The sequence below is a fragment of the Coturnix japonica genome, chromosome 12, assembly GCF_001577835.2.
Source record: "Coturnix japonica isolate 7356 chromosome 12, Coturnix japonica 2.1, whole genome shotgun sequence".
Classification (NCBI taxonomy): domain Eukaryota; kingdom Metazoa; phylum Chordata; class Aves; order Galliformes; family Phasianidae; genus Coturnix; species Coturnix japonica.
This window is the reverse complement of record NC_029527.1, coordinates 4,127,033-4,143,223: the sequence shown is the minus strand read 5'-3', so window position 1 is coordinate 4,143,223 and position 16,191 is coordinate 4,127,033.

The following is a 16,191-nucleotide window of genomic DNA, read 5'->3' as shown; positions in this document are numbered from 1 at the left end:
TTGGAAAACAGAAGCAGCATTTAGGAAAGAAAATCCTTGAAAATTTCAGCACACGGATGACTCATTACTGAGTGTACCAGGGAAGGAAGGCTTAGCTGAATGGGCAGATTTCAGCCCAAGCTAAGGCTGCTTAGTTGTTGCCCAGCTCATAGTGCAATGGTATTTGGCTCAAAGCAAAACCAAGCATCTATTCCATTGAATCAGCAAGAAGACTGTTTTGTGAGTTGTTTCATGCACTTAAATTATCTCCTAGCAACTATTCTTTCATAAATGAGCCCACAGTAATATGTAGTACGGGTGGCTGCACATCTGTCCATATAGAGCTTATTTTTCAAATTATTTGTATTTTATCAGATCTGTTTACAACTATAGAGTATCTTAAGTACCTGACATCTTGAGAAGGGAGTCAACAGAGAAGAGCATAGAAGATGCAACACGGGCAGTAGTACTGGACCATAACACTATCACATGACTGAAAGTGTATAACTTGCTTTTCTTTAATATCTTACAGAACAAACAAACAAACAAAACCAAAACACCACCACCAACAACAAAAATCAACAGGATAACTCCTTTTGGCCTTCTATAATGTTATGGTGTCAAGCTGAACAAATGTTCTGCACTAAGCCTGGCCTTAGTCAGTCACTATTAAGCAGACAGGAAATCAGGACACAAAGCACAAGAGTGTTGGCCAGTGGGCACAAAGGAAGCCTGTGAAAGAATTAGGACTGTGGCCCAGATTTCTAGCTTTTGCCATGCTGTTTAATGAAACTTGAGCAATGTCTGATTTACCTCAATTTTTCTACATATAAATGAATTTTAGCATTTTAGAATCCCTGCATGCAGTAGATTCACTGTATACCGTATATAGTTGAAGCGAGGACACTCCTTCCTCCTCTCGGCCTCATTAAATAGCCTCCACATTAAGTATGAGTCACACACTGGGGCAGTCATACAAACCTGCTTTCCTGTTTTGTCTCCTTAAGTCAAATGATTGCTAAAGATGTGAGACAAAGTAGGCAGCAGAGAGCAAACCTTCTAAGTCAGAAGATGCAGACAGCAGTGAGGACAAAAGCTTCTGGAAAGCTGAAGCTGATGGTAAAATCTTTGGGTCTCCATAAAGCAAGGAGAAGTTATTGAGATGCATCACCACTGAAAGCAAATAGAACAGTTTCAACATTCTAGTGGGAAGCATTTAGCAGCATAGCACAGAACTGCACAGAGTTTTCTGTTACCAAAGGAGGGAGATGTGAGATGACTCACTCAGGTCAGCGAGTTGTGCTCTCTAAGTACAAACTGTGAGATTGAGAACAGAAGCTAAAAAATACATAACTGGATTAAAAACTTCCTGAGAAGTAAGAACAGTAATTTTTCTGTTTCTGTATCCCCTCTTGGGTACGAGTCAGGATATTTTGACACTTACCCATCTTTAGTTGCAAGCCATGTGAACTGCATTCAAATGAAGCAGTAAAGAGAACTTCCCAGAATATATATTGTGTTTATTTAGGCCAGACCAGCTTGGATGAAAGTGCAAAATCAATCAAAGCTTCAAGGGAAGCTGGCAAACCGTCAGTGCCTCCGCACATCCTCACTGCGCCGTCTTCGTGAGAAAGGCAATGGTGAGGGGCTGAGAAACTCTCAGTGTTTATAACATAACATTGGTCTGTGCATCGAGAAGATGAGTTAAGGTGAAACGCAGACCTTAACTGATGACTGCACACCAAAGTTGTCATTTTGATGACTTGTTCGGGCAGGAATGGTAGTGGCTGGGTGATAGATTATTTTCTCTTTCTCCTGCCACAATGACATCTGCTTTATTCACAGATCAGCCACCAGTTGCTACAACAACGCCAGTGTGCTTTAGAAAATGTTGTTGAGCTGCTGAGAGAATCTTGGCTACCCATTAGCAAAATGTTAACTATGCAAAACCAAATAGCATTTGGTTTTGTTGTAGGAAAGAAGTCAATGCTCTGCAATAAGTAAGAATGTCAAGAAGAATTTACATTCAAAAAGTAGAGAGGGGTTTAACCCATGATATCACCATGATTGAAAAATCCCCCTGGAATTCATTAGTGAGACATTAGGCCCAAAGAAAAGAGATGATAAATAATGAGTTTTAAAAAGAAAGAACAAATACACTTTCCTCTGAGCAGCTTGTTGTCTGCAGCATTTTAACACGTCCGTTGCCCTTCACTTTTCCTGCTCATTGTCTTAGATTTTTACACAGTAATCCTTTGCTAATAGGGTTTTATTTTTATTTATTGCTTTTCTTCCCACTTAACGCTTTAGGAGATGCTAGGTGCTGTTAAACTGTACTAGCAAGCTGATCTGGCTGCCAGTGGAGTTCCTTGCTTCCACTTGAGAAGGTGAGAGAAGCTTACACTCCAACACGTTCCTTAGAAAGCCAATTACAGGAAAGCACTTGCAGGCCTTTCTGGGAGGGAGAGCTTTGTCCTGCAGCCAAAGGACACAGCATTGTGCTTGATGAAATGGGAGCAACGCTGGGAGCAGGTGAATGTCCCTGCAATAAGTTAAATATTGGTGTGAGAGTGAAAACATACGGCTGATAGCACAGAAATCTCCAGCTGCTAAAGTAGCTACTTTGTGAAAAATGAATCTGAGCTGCAGTGTTTAGAGTGAGATTCCTCCAATTTCTAGGAAAGCACTGCTTGTCATCTCCCAAGTGATTCATGTTGGGCTGCCGCAGCCGCTGACAGCGCTGTTAATTTATGTAGCATGGCAGCTAACATGGACAGAGGCTTCCTCTGGTCCCAATCCTGCCTTTAGAATTAGAATATGTCTTGATCGTATTTTTTCCTCCACTTCAAAGTTAAGTGAATATAATTCTTAATTTGTTTTCCAAATGACTCAAACAATTTTCTTCCCTTTGTCTCCCAAGAAAGATCAGATCAATTTTACAATGTGTTGTACTTCAAATTTAACTTCATTAAATGTTTATAACATTAAGAGTCCAGTGACTTAAACCCTGCCTGTTGTATTTTAGGTTGTGTGAAGAGAACGAAAACCTGAAAGGACTGAAATTCAGATTAATTCCCGGAGAACTAATTTCAACATCTATTCTCATCTGTAAAGCACAAAATGCTACTAATATTTCAGGGATATCATGTTAATTTAACTGCAAGTTTATCAACCATATTTACCATTGGAGTTAGAAATCTAAAACCAGCTCATGATAGATCATAGGAGTACTGTTTTTCTGTCACAGTAAATAGGTCCCGAATGTTAATCTAATGATCTAGTTACATAACTGCACTCAAGAAATGTTAAGCTACTGATTACTATAAGAATGTATATGGAAAACACTCAGTAGATGTTTTTCCAATGCTCAAAGTGGTTGCAGCCCCTTGCCCCATAGTACTCTCATTACAGACCATCCCGAGTCAGAAGAGACCCACAAGTGATTTGCTGGCTCAGAGAGACTTCACCTGTGTTGAAAACCACATTCAGACACTGTGGGCAGCTATACCTACTTTCCACAACCAACCTCTGCTTCTCTGAGCTCTGCCTTGTCCCCAGTGCCTTGGAAAGGTGCATCCAAAGCCTGATGCTGCTGTGCCAAGTGTTTGGGAGGCTGAGTACAAGGAAGACAGCTGTACAACACGCAGTTAGCTCAAAGATTCTTACATGGTCTCATCACACCTTCCCAACCTCTCCAAGGAATACCGCCAGACATAGCATAAAGGAGCCGTGCATTAAGTTTAGGCTCCAGCTGACCTCTCTTCCATGTGAAGAAGGAGCAAGGGGCTCAGTGCTGTGCATTCAGACTTGCTGCAGTTCAGCACCAAGTTAGCAGCACACCTACCCACAGCACCAGCGGCTCACTTGGGTTTCATCTTTTCAGAGGCTAAAGTTGGCTCTTAACTCTACAAAAAGAGCACAGCACAAAGGCCAACCTTTAAAAGGATCCTGTGTATCGCAGGTAGGGTGAGCAAAGAGGAAGGCAGCAGCATTCACCAGCATCGTTGCCATGGCTACAAATTGCAATCTCTATCTTTCACACACAGGGTATGGAACGTGGGAGAAGGCCAAAGAGCTCCTTGGGAAGCAAAGACTCAGCCTGGAGCTGATCTGCTCGACCCAGCCACATTTACTTGGCATTTTTGGAACTGTCCGCCATGTGTAGATGCAATATTGACAGAGAGAGCAGCTTCTTTCACAGCTACTCAGCTTAAAATACAGCACTCACCCCTGCTTCCCTATGGACCGCCATTATAAGCTAATTATATACTGGGAGCTTTATTTCCTGAAGATGTATATTACCTTACCGAGAGCTATGGATAACATCTTCATCTGCCAGAAACAGGATTAGATTTGACAGAGTTATGTTTACAAACATAAAATTTATCACTTTTTTTCTTTCTTTTTTTTTTTTTTTTTTTTTTTTTTTTTTTTCCTAAAAAAAAAAAAAAAAAGAACAGCACCTGTGTACACCTGGAATGAGACAGTAGCTAATGATTTATGTTGGACAGTAACAACGGCTGCTTTTGCTGGAACCATGCCATAACTTAGTGTCTGCTGCTCTGCCCTGCTGGGTCAAGACAACACATCAGTCACGTAAATCACTTAAGTAAATTATTGAGAACTTAAATTGACTTTTTCTACATAATATGTAATTACTTCCTTGAACCAACATTCCCTTACATCACCGATCTAAAAAGCTTTCTATTTATTTTTTAACTGAATATTGATTGAATTTAAATTACAGCCAGTACGAACTATTTGTCTGAACTTCAGATTCTAGGGAAGAAACTTTCCAGCAACTTTTTCGGCTGCAGCTCACACTTCCTTGCCACCCACATCACTTGCACAGACTGTGAGCTGCTCTTCTGCCCACCACTAGGTTTGCAACCCAGAAACAAGCATCTGCTGCAAACTCAAGTGCCAAGACAGCTGAGATTAAACTGCTGGGTGACCTGAAGATGCAGAAGCTACTTCAGCTATATAAGGAAATGTGGAAGACAGTACTGCAATGTGATTTTTTCACTAGGATGTTGTGAAGAGATGAGGATTTTTTTGCTGCAGAAGTGTAAATTCTCCATGGGGACCACAGAGATCCAGATTCCCACAGGGCTGTATCTGGTACCTACTACACCAGCACCCTATTCTAGGACTAGAAGCAAAAGCAAACATGCAGAGATTTCACATCTTATCACAGAAAGATAGCAAGAGCAGATCACATTCTGCTCATCAGCTCTTGACCTTACTTAAAATGCTTCTAGTGTGAGGACATAGCAGTGCCATAGTGTCAGGGCTCAGTATTCTGAGTCAGAGAAACCTGGCCAAGCTAGCTGCACTACCCAGGTTTTTGACCCATGATCTATAGTGTAAACACAATTTATTTAGTAGTACATAGACCTGGGTCACTGGAATCACCTCAAATGTCAGGAAAAAAACAAAAAACCAAGTGCAAATATCCTTCCTGTCAGGTAGTAGCATCCTGTCCTCAATCATCCAACCGAAAGCCTATAAAATAACTCAGTAAAATATTTTTCCTCCTTCAGGAGATGATCAAGTGGAAACAAATACCAAGCATTTTCAGAAATGCCTACTTGCAGGTCTGGGGGAGGACAGGAGCAGACTTGGGGCTTTAAGCCTTCAAGCTGGGGAATCTCATCATAAAACCTAGTACAGGTACAGGGAGCGTGTTCCCTGGGCTGCCTTGGGTGTGACTGAAAGGCTCCTTACATTTAAATCTGACACTGTGGTCAGATGAACTTGCATTGTAACATATGTCTGGCTGTACTATCAGGCTGAAGACCTGTGCTGCCAAACACAGCCATGCTCCTGAGTCAGAACTGCTTCCGGTTAGAATTGGCAGAAGTGTTGAATATAATTCTCTTGGTATTTTATTATTGAGATGGGAAGTTAATGGGAAAGGGCAGCTAAAAGTACTTCTGCTAAGGCTAGAAAATACATTAAAGTCAGCACTGCTATGGATCACACCCAAGGTCACGGGATTCAGTCAGAGGAATTGATCAGTAATATTTACAACTCAACAAATTGCTTTAAGCAAGCATGACATCATGGCCTGTGCTATTTACCAGAGGAACTACATATGGGGAAGTTATAAAGCAGCTCATCGGCCTATAAGCAGGTTAATGTAGTTGGTCAGAGCTTCAGCCAGATTAAGTACAGCTCTGGCCTCCCAGCCTGATGTGCTGCACGAACCTCAAAAGCAAGAGGGGAAGTGGTGGAGAGCTTATACATTGCTGAGCGTTCTGCTGGCTGACACCTGTAGCAATCCTTCTTACTGAAACGTGAGATTAAGCTGTTTTCTTTTTAATGGACTTAAGTGTGTTTTTGATTAAAACTAATTTTGAGTAGTGAAGACCTACGTGTGTCTGTTGCAACAGCAGAAATGCAACCCTCTCAGCATGCTGTCACCTGTCAGTCCAGCTCATACCTGCATGCTTAGCCCTTCTCATTAGCAGGCAGCTATGGACATCTGGACCAAACTTTTGTTTCTCTCTTCACCCCACAGCTCACTCCAGTTTCTATGACACAGGTGAGTTTTATGCTGACTTAGCTTAATGCAGCAGTGCAGACACCAAGGAATCCTAAAGCAGGGGTCACAGTGCATGAAGTCAGCCAAGACAAGCAGCTGGAGGACCAGCAGCCCTGATGGGGTATGGACTGGGAGTTGTCCTTTGTGCATATCCCAGGAGTAACATGGCTACAGTACCACCTGAGCTGCCTGCAGTGACGCACCTCCAGCCCCGAGCTCCCTGTGTAGCTGGGTGCAGTTGCTCACTATAGAGGGAGCAGGTTTCATTTGCCAAAGGAGGCAAATTCCCTTCCATGGAACTGCTGGTGGACTTTGCACCAGCTGGTTTATACAATCAGACTTTTCTTCCTCTCTGTTGGAATCCATCATTCTCTAATGTATCACATGAAATTGAACGGTCCTCTTTTATTTTTCCTTCTCTAGCCTTTATGAATCCTCTTGAGTGATCCGTGGAAGGGATCAAACAAATTTTGGTCTCTCTCTCTCCAAATCCTGACACATGAATTGATTTCAGCAGGACACATTAAGTGTATGATGGATCTCTGCCAAAAGGGCATGTAGGATTTTGCAAGAGGGAGGAGAAAAAGAGGAAGACGTTGCCTTCTCCCTTTTTTCTCCCTCTTAGCCAGTCTTGTAACAAAAGGGCAAAAGCACTTAAATTCATTACTCTAGAAGTAAATTGGTTTTCTTGCTACCCTCTCGGAAACCCTTGTGGCGCATCCCAATGCCACCCTGCCCAAGCCCTGGAGCAGGAAGCAGTGAGACAGGATCGCTCTCAGCACTGCACACCTCCCATGGGTCTGCTTTCCCACCAGACGGCTTGGCATCGCCAGCCCTGCCACTTGCTTTCTAAGGCTCAGCCGACAGTTTCTCAGCCCATTAAGGCTGGCAACAAGAGCTGGGTTGTTGTAATAAATGACAGTAAGATCACAAGCTCGAGGGAGCTTGTTCTTCTCCGTTCGCAGCTCTCTTGAGAAGTTTCAGAGGCTGTAGTCATTCCCCTGCTCTGTATGCCAAGCCAGAGCTTTTGATGCTAATTTGTTGGCACCGCAAACTCCCACTGAAACGATAGATCCTATGACCTTCTTCAGTTACAGATAACACAAACTACAGTTATATTTAAGTGGCATATTGGTTAACCTCAGTGGCTTGCAATACTTTCTTTTGACTCAGTTTCCATCATTAATAAGGTTACATTACAAAGGCACCTTGGAGTTTCTCTCAGGGAAATCTAGCCAACAAACTCACTCTTGTGAGTGGAGCATTCTGCACCCAGCTTGTGTTTTAGCCAGGCTGTGCACTGCAAGTGTTCTGAAATACCGACAGCAATGGAGATGTTAACACTGACAAAACACCCAGCGGACAAGTACTTGGGCAAAGTAATTTCAAAAATAGGTGTAGTGATTTCTGCTGTTGTTTTCAAATTCACTGAAAGGACTTTCTGGATAAAATCACCAAGCCACCACAGATTGTATCCACTCCTCACTCAGGTATGTTGCTACTGAAGGGAAATATGCTGTAGGCAGCTTCTCACTCCTTAGATAACCAAGTTCAAGACTGTTGACCTTGTTTTAATATACACATAGAATCTAATAAGCAAATAAGTCACAGATAGTTAACTTCTCCCTCTGAAAAACAGAGAACAAAATAAATAGATAGCAATCCATGCAGACAGACTGCATTTACAACTGAGACACTCATCTAATCCCTTCTATCATCCCCCATATCACCTCTTTCATACACTGCTTCCTCTACCCTTACTCTCATTTCTGTATCTCATAATTCCCTGCATGATTATAATGAAATAGGCAAATCCATTCTAGCAAGGCAGAACTATTCTTTCTTTCCAATATGCTGTATCTGTAAGTCAATGAGGTGCTGAAACTGTATTAAACTAAAAGTTGATATAGTTGCATAAACAAAAAGTGATTATTAACTCAGCTATGGATCTTCTCACTTATCCAGTTCCTCAGTAGTTTGTTCAAGAATGTTAATAATTAGAAGCTTATTCTTAACCTGCTTGGTTTTGTTACTAAGATTTGTCTTTGATTTTCCAGAGACAAAGCTGCTGAAATAGACTGTGCACACACTGCTGATTGCCACAAACTGCATGTATTGTGACACTCATCTGATGGCATCCCACTAAATTAGGGGCTCCCTTTTGTATTTTATGCAGCAGCAAGCAACACTGCAACCACATACTGCTGCGAAGCAATGCTTGAGTTCCAGATCTCTTGCCTTGGCACGCATAATTCCTGGCAGATCCTCACAGTTCCTTCTCCCCTGCACATTGCTTCCCTTCTCCACCTCCCTGAATGCCAAAGCATCCTGAGCTTTTTTCTAGGCTAGCTCCAATTCTTTTCCATAAAAGTATTAAAATGGAAGGCAACTTCCTGGATTGCCTAAGGTATTAATAGCACAATATTGGAAGTAATTAGCTTAGAATGATTCCCTCCTGCAGTTACTGCTTTGGCAACTGAAAAACATTAACTAATAAAATCAAAGATAAGTAGGATTACTGAATGACTGAACGTGAAGTTTACTTTCAGTTATTATTCAGTAACTGTTAAAATGCACATTAATGGCTTACACTGAACAATTTCTCCTAGTAGTTTCTTATGTTATGAGATTAATTTCATCTTTTGGGACTAGTATTCATAAGCAACCCAGGGGAGAAAACACCTTCCTTTCTTCTGTGGAATAACCCTGTGGTTCATTCTTAAAATTGCTTATTAAAACTTCAGTGGTTCAATACAATTAGGTGAAGTCAAAGAAATCTGACTAGCTGAAGAATGCAATCGAGTGATGTTCTGCTACGTTTAATGATGAAGCAATGGAAAAATAACACCACCACCACAGAACAAAAAAGTTCTGTATAAAATGTATGGTATTAGATACTAATTTACAACCTCAGCCATCGAGGTACTTATTATATGGGAAAGCTAAATTCACAGTCTAATGTCATTACACGATAATTACACTACTGAGGTTTGCATTTTTGTGGGGGGCCTATTGATTTAGGACATATCGTCTCATGTTCTAAGCTATAAAGCATTACGAATAGGATTTACAAGGTGAGCGTTTCAGTTTTAAAATGGAAACTCTGCTGTGAAGAAAGTAACATGAAGATCCATACCTCCACAGAGGAAAACTGGAGAGATGTAGCATATAGCCATGATCAGCTGACTCCTATTAGGTTATATATTCAGATTACAGAATTCTTCACTAGAAAGAATTTATTGCTTCCTGAAAACAGCCAACCAACCTCCCTCTTCAGTGAAATGTGCCTGCATTGCAAAATTACTGGTATTCTTTATAACATGTAAGGTCATGTCTGATGAGCGCTGGAGAACCACAACTACATCAACAGCAAGTCAAGCACTTTTGTTCTGCAGTACTCTTGTGTTCAGCTAAATATGGTTCAGTGACTGGTGGCAAAAGACTTGTACTAGATTGCTTAATTCTGCTATCATTTATCATACAGATGTGCCATAGTCTCCTTTACTAACACACAGTGATCTGGATTGTGCTCTGGTGTTATGCAGGCTCACATATTTGATAGAGTCCCACAGTGAAACCTAAACATTTGCATTTAAATCCTTTGGTGTTGGTGAATTTGGGAAAAGCAGTCAAAATACTAGGACAGCCTAAGAAGTTCTCTGAATTTCCCAATCCAACTTCTACAGACCAAATTAGATATAATCATGTCACAGTTTTAATCTGTCCCAGAACCGAGCTGAGTCAGTTCAGCACAGATCCTGGAGCCTTCCTTGATACTGTCTTGTATATTAACACATTTAAAGCCCTTGACTAATGCTGTTGCGAACTGAAGTTAATTCAGATTTGGGTGTTTTGGAATGCAGGATTTGTCTCAGAACAGATTATCTTCCGTCATTTAAACATTTCAGTCTTCTCTTGGATTTTGCTGTCTTTCATTTGTTCTGATTTAATCCAGGAACAGGGAATGACTGGATCCTTTCGAACTGCCCCTTCCTATGGCTTCTTTGCCAAATCCCTCCCTATTCATTTGTCACTTGTGAAACCATTCAAAACCTCTTTTGATCTCAGTGGCCAGATGCATTTCAATAACAGAAACCTCCTTCCAAGTTGCATTTTATACCTAGACTCACACTAGCTTACAGTTCAGAAGATTTCTGGTGATAGGAAAGACGGATACATTCTGACTTTACACATTACACTGATAATTTTCAGTTCCAGCACAGATAAGAAATAAAACTTATGGTTTCTGAAATAACATAGCAGTATTTCTTGAATTACACGTATTGCTACCCTTTTCAAAATTCCTGAAATAGCTTCAGTTTTTCCCCATAGCACATCGTGATTGTTTTCACAAAGTCTTGAAGATCAGTAGTCAGTAACTGTGAAATCACAGTAGTGTCTGAGATATTTCTGATGTGCTTTCTACAGTGTCCATTGAAGTATTCCACTGCTTTGTCATTTGAGCCCTGCACTGTTTAAGGCCAAATTGAGTCACCATCCCTGCATGTGTTTCAAAACTCTTTGGATGTGGTGCTCAGGGACATGATTTAGTGGAGAGCTGTTAGTTAGGGTAGTGTGGTCAGATTGTGGTTGAACTTGATGATCTTCAAGATCTCTTCCAACCTGAGCAATTCTATGATTCTATGATTCCAGCCCCACAGAATTCCATTGTTTCCTTGCTTAGGTGATGGATGAGTCTTTGGTGACTGATCTGTTCCAAGCAGAAGGCTGTATTCCAGCTTTCTGTTGGTGGTGACAGTGTTCACAATTTGCTTGCGCAGAACACGTATCTCCAGAATTAACAGGTTGTTTGGACAGTTTGCATGTAACTGTGGCTTTTACAAGTGGATGAATTTTATGCAGTCTTTTGCTATGCAACTTTTGGCAGCACCTTTTTTTTTTTTTTTTTTTTTTTTTTTTTTTTCACAGCTAGCTCAAACAGTTCATACTCCCTGCTGTCTTGGAATTCACAAGCTTTTTTCAGAAGAATTCTTAGATGAAATTCATACTTTACCTCCTTTTCAGTTAGGCTTATGGTCCCTTGCCAACTTGTGAGAATTTCCACTAAGCAGAGCTATCTCTTGTTTCTGCATCACCCATAAAGGGAGGCAGGTTTCAGAAATATTTTATTTGATCAGATTTTGCATTTATAAACTACATACATAATTTTGTTGCTCCTCTGGTGGAAAGAAATGGAGACTAGGAGGTAATGACTGTTTAGATAGCCAAAACAAAAGGTAAGATTGAGTTGGTGTGCAGAGCACAGAATAAGGTATCAAGATGCTGGTTCATTTTGACTTGTCTCTTAAGCAAAATTTCCCTTGGTTTTGCATACCAAGGATTTGGTAACAAAGTTTGAGCAAAGGCATGTTGCAGTGAAGAAACAAAATTTCTCAAGCTCTTAACTGATATAAGAAAGACAAATTATTTTGATCATTAAAGAACATATATACTTCATGTATATATGTTCATGTATACTTCATGTCCTCTAAAATGACAAATGTATGAAGCCTTAGACTTAAATTCTATATTTCACAAAGTGTACAGAAACAGAAAGAGCACTGATTTTCAGAACTCAAGCACTCACACTAAGCAAAACGCAGTCCTACCAAAATACGTGTTCTGCCTGCAGAGCCCGACGTAACAAGAGTTTAGTGAAATTACTCACAAGTCATGACTGGAGTCAAAATTTACCTATGGAACTACTTTTCACACGTATTCACGATCTGTGCACCAGTAATACCAAGATGTTTAGAGCTTTTCATGTGATCAGTTATCTGTTTTTTTAAGTAAACACTTTAAAAAAATTCTTACAACTTAAGGAAATCTTATTACGATTGGGGAAAAATTCCTGTCCTTTCTCCTCATAGTAGGCAGCCAGAAAACTTGAATGCTTTAAATTCCTCAAATTTAAAGAAGCTTGAGATGCGCTTTGAAATAACTAATATATTTCCTCTTCCTGTCTATTTCCATTTACTCTGAATGATTGGAGTTACTCTAAAATGTTTTATACTTCACAGAAAAATTAACAGCAAAAAGACAACACACGCAATATCAGAATGCAGATCCTGCTTTTCCTTCCCTTCTTCCCATGGTGGGAACACCATGTTACTGATGTGCACCAAAACTGGATGCACACGCATATATGAAAGGAGGAGGAACATATGAGAAGAAATACAGTTTTCACTCCTCAGTGGGATAAGAACAATTTTTTCTACGCTTATGGATGAGAGCACACAGACTTGGTGAGCTCAGCAGCTCCCTCCAAGAACCTGAGGCAACCACCTTCACAGGGCTGTGAGCTCTGAGAGCACAGCCACAAACTGTCCAGTGACATCATGGCCTTTTGTCCTGAGCACGTGCCCATTGACAGCTGAAAAGACAAGAAACATCTTCTGGCACTTCAGTTAAAATCAGCACCTCCTCATGAGAAGTTTTCCTGAATACTTTAAAAACCAGTAAAATATAACATAGGCACACTCAAGCTATTCAGAGCATCTGGAAGAACCTCTCTCTGCAGCCCAGAGCTTGGCACTTGGTGCTGCCTCAGGCACGGCCGTGCCTGTGCTCCCACAGCTGAGCTGTTTGCTGAAGCTGAGATCACAGTTCCCAGAGGAGCTCTCATTCCTTGCATTTTTAAGGGAACACTTAACCAGAGGCAGAACCAACAGTTGATTGTTTCTCCTCTTCTCTTCTACCAACAGGTGACTTTGAGCTGAATTAAAATGGGACTCGGAATGAAAAATAACCACTATTGCTCCGCAGCCTCTAATTACTCAAAGCCATTAAGAAACTCATGTAGAATGGAAAAGCTGCAGTGTTATTTTCATGTCTCTTTTCCCTTGTTGGTAACCCACACGGCATCTGAGGCGCTCTCCTTGTGTACACTGAGCTGGATCTCTAAAACAAAGTCTGTGCAACACACTCCAACTGATGAAACTGTTTGAGCCCCCTGATACCCTTTGAAATTTTCTTTCCTCTCGTTTCATCTCGTTTTTAATTCTACCCCAGCAAATGCTAGTGCTTTGGCTGAATGCATGGCCCTTCCTCTTCAGAAGCTGATTGTAGCAAGACTTAGATTGCCACCCCTTTCGAAGAAAAATGCCTCTTGACAGCTCTTTGGAATGAAGGGGGAGTTACGTGCAGGGGTGACACTGGCAGAAAGAGTTGGCTCCCACCATTTCTTCAAACTGCATAATGAATGAAATGTTTAACAGAAGAGAGGATGTAGGGCTGGCAACACGTATTAGTTAAAGGGCTTTTTGAAGCCATCTGTCCACCAGCTTTAGCCACTACTGAATGAAAAGTCGTTTTGAAAGCACAAGGGACAGACACTCTAATCTTCCAGCTCTTCATCCTCCACTGCAAGCCAACCAAAGGCACTTGTGACACTCAGGAAAGGAATGTGGTCCTCAGCTAAGGGACGACTGCTTTGCAATCATTTTAAATTATGATGCTGACAATATTTACATCAGTTAACAGTATTTTTAAAGGCAAAGTACCACTAGGGACTGAAATGATAAAAATCATCTGCAAAAGAATTTGCCACCCCTTCCGTTCAGAATTTTAAGTAAAAGACAGACTCTTCTCCAAAAATACAACTGTGTATTAGTATGTCACTCAAGAGTCCCAACTTTCAGCTCCTTTCTTTAATCACTGGACCAAAACTTCCCAGCTCCTGTGCCCTGTGCTGGTGCTCACTTCAGGGGTAGCATTTTTAATGATTCACAATCACCTCTAGTTCTGCACAGGACAAGGGGCAGAACAATCCCCATACTGCAGGGATAATTTGTGGTATTCATTCTTCACAGGACTCAGATCAAATAAAAAAACCTACTAGATGGCAAGCACAAAACGGAGATTACCAAAAGGAAACATTTAATTAAAACACCAAAAACACCATTAAAACACCATTAAAGCACCAAACAAGATCAAAAACTGCAGAAAAAAGAACTCATTACTATCCTAGTTATGAGTGAACAGTAGGAAACAATGATTGTTTCATACTCAACAGAACATGAAAACTCAGATACTCTGATAACACTCTGCATACTTGAGACCTGCATCCTACCCAACAGTACGCTGTTGATTCAACACAAGTGCACAAGAGAAGGAAGCAACTTTTAACCACTGACCGTACATTGCCAAATGTGGGAAAATGACGTGTTAATTTATGCAACAGGATCTGAAGAGCAATGCAAAAGGAAAGAAAACCATCCAGGCAAATGTCTTGGGTGCGCCCTGGTCTACTGGATCCGTGCACCTGGCAAATCAGCAAACTAAAGCAAACAAATGGGGGAAGTAAGTTCATGTTTCTGAAGAAAAGAAAATAAGACAATTTCCCTCGCCCCCATTCTAAGTTTGCATTATTATACTTTCCCAGGGCTATTCCATGTTAGTTGTTACCATCCTTCACAGCCGTTGTTTAGACAGCTTGAGCAGTGGCAACAGAAGTGAAGTAGATATTTATGCAGTTGAAACCATAGCATACAAGTGCATCTTTGGTCCTAATTTCAGCAGGAAGAGATTATATGGATGGAGTCAAAACGGATATAATATTGAGAGGAAAATAAGCCCTTGAATGCTTTATCCCAAGATATTTAAAAGTAGCACTTCAACAATTCATTCTTTTAAGGGTACCTCACTAGTTAGTTGGGTTGCATAGCTTGCCATCTGCAAGCAACCCAAATAACTCAAACAAAATCACAGCTTAGAGACAAGGCTGCATAACTCCAGTCCTGCTAACTGAATATTTTGACATCAGTTTGTAACTAACAAACAGGCTCTTTGCAAAGTGCTTGTGGCAAGAAAAACTGAGGTGACATTTGGAAATGTTTGCACTGCTCTTGTGGGAAAAGTGTTGAAATTGATCAAGGTGGTCCCACACAGAGGTGATGCAAGGCAGAGGCAAAGCTGGAAGGAGCTCTATGGGGATCAAAACTGAGACTGGTGAATAACCAACTCATCTCTTGGCTGGATGGGAAGCTGTGCTAATGGACTTCAGCAAATCTGCCTCCAGGCTTAGCTGGAAGAGCAGGTATGGAGAGAATAATGTAGATCTTGAGAGGCCTGGAGAAATCATGCTAGGAAGAAAGCTGCAATGCAGACAGGAAGAGAGAACAGACACAGCAGTTTGCTGTTACCATTGCCTTTTGAAAATTACAAATTTAAGAGGAATAAAGGAAAAAATCAACCCTGAAGTTAAATGGTACCATCTGCCCATTCCACCAGCAATACACTAGACTGAGTAGATGTGTGTAGCAGACAAACTCACTACTGGAGGAAAATATTCACTGACTTGCATTTAACTGAAGGAGGGCTGGACAGAACAGGTTAAAACATGGTATAATGAAAGGCAGAGAATGCACTTTGGAAATGGGGTTTGAATGAATAGACATATAAAACAGAGTATGAATTTCTGTTTACTTGAAACAAGTGTCTACAGACTAAAAAGACTGAAACATATCCACATAGGTCTATTTAAAACCAGAGAGAGAGAGGCAATTTGAAAAATAACTATTTTATCTGCTATCAAGCTGATAAGGGAAGTGATGTGCCTGAATGCTGCTTTTGTTTAAAAGCAATCAAAATGATAAGAACCAGAATCCTTGCAAAGACGTGTGGCCAGACCACATTACTAGCTGGACACCACTTAAAAAACCCAC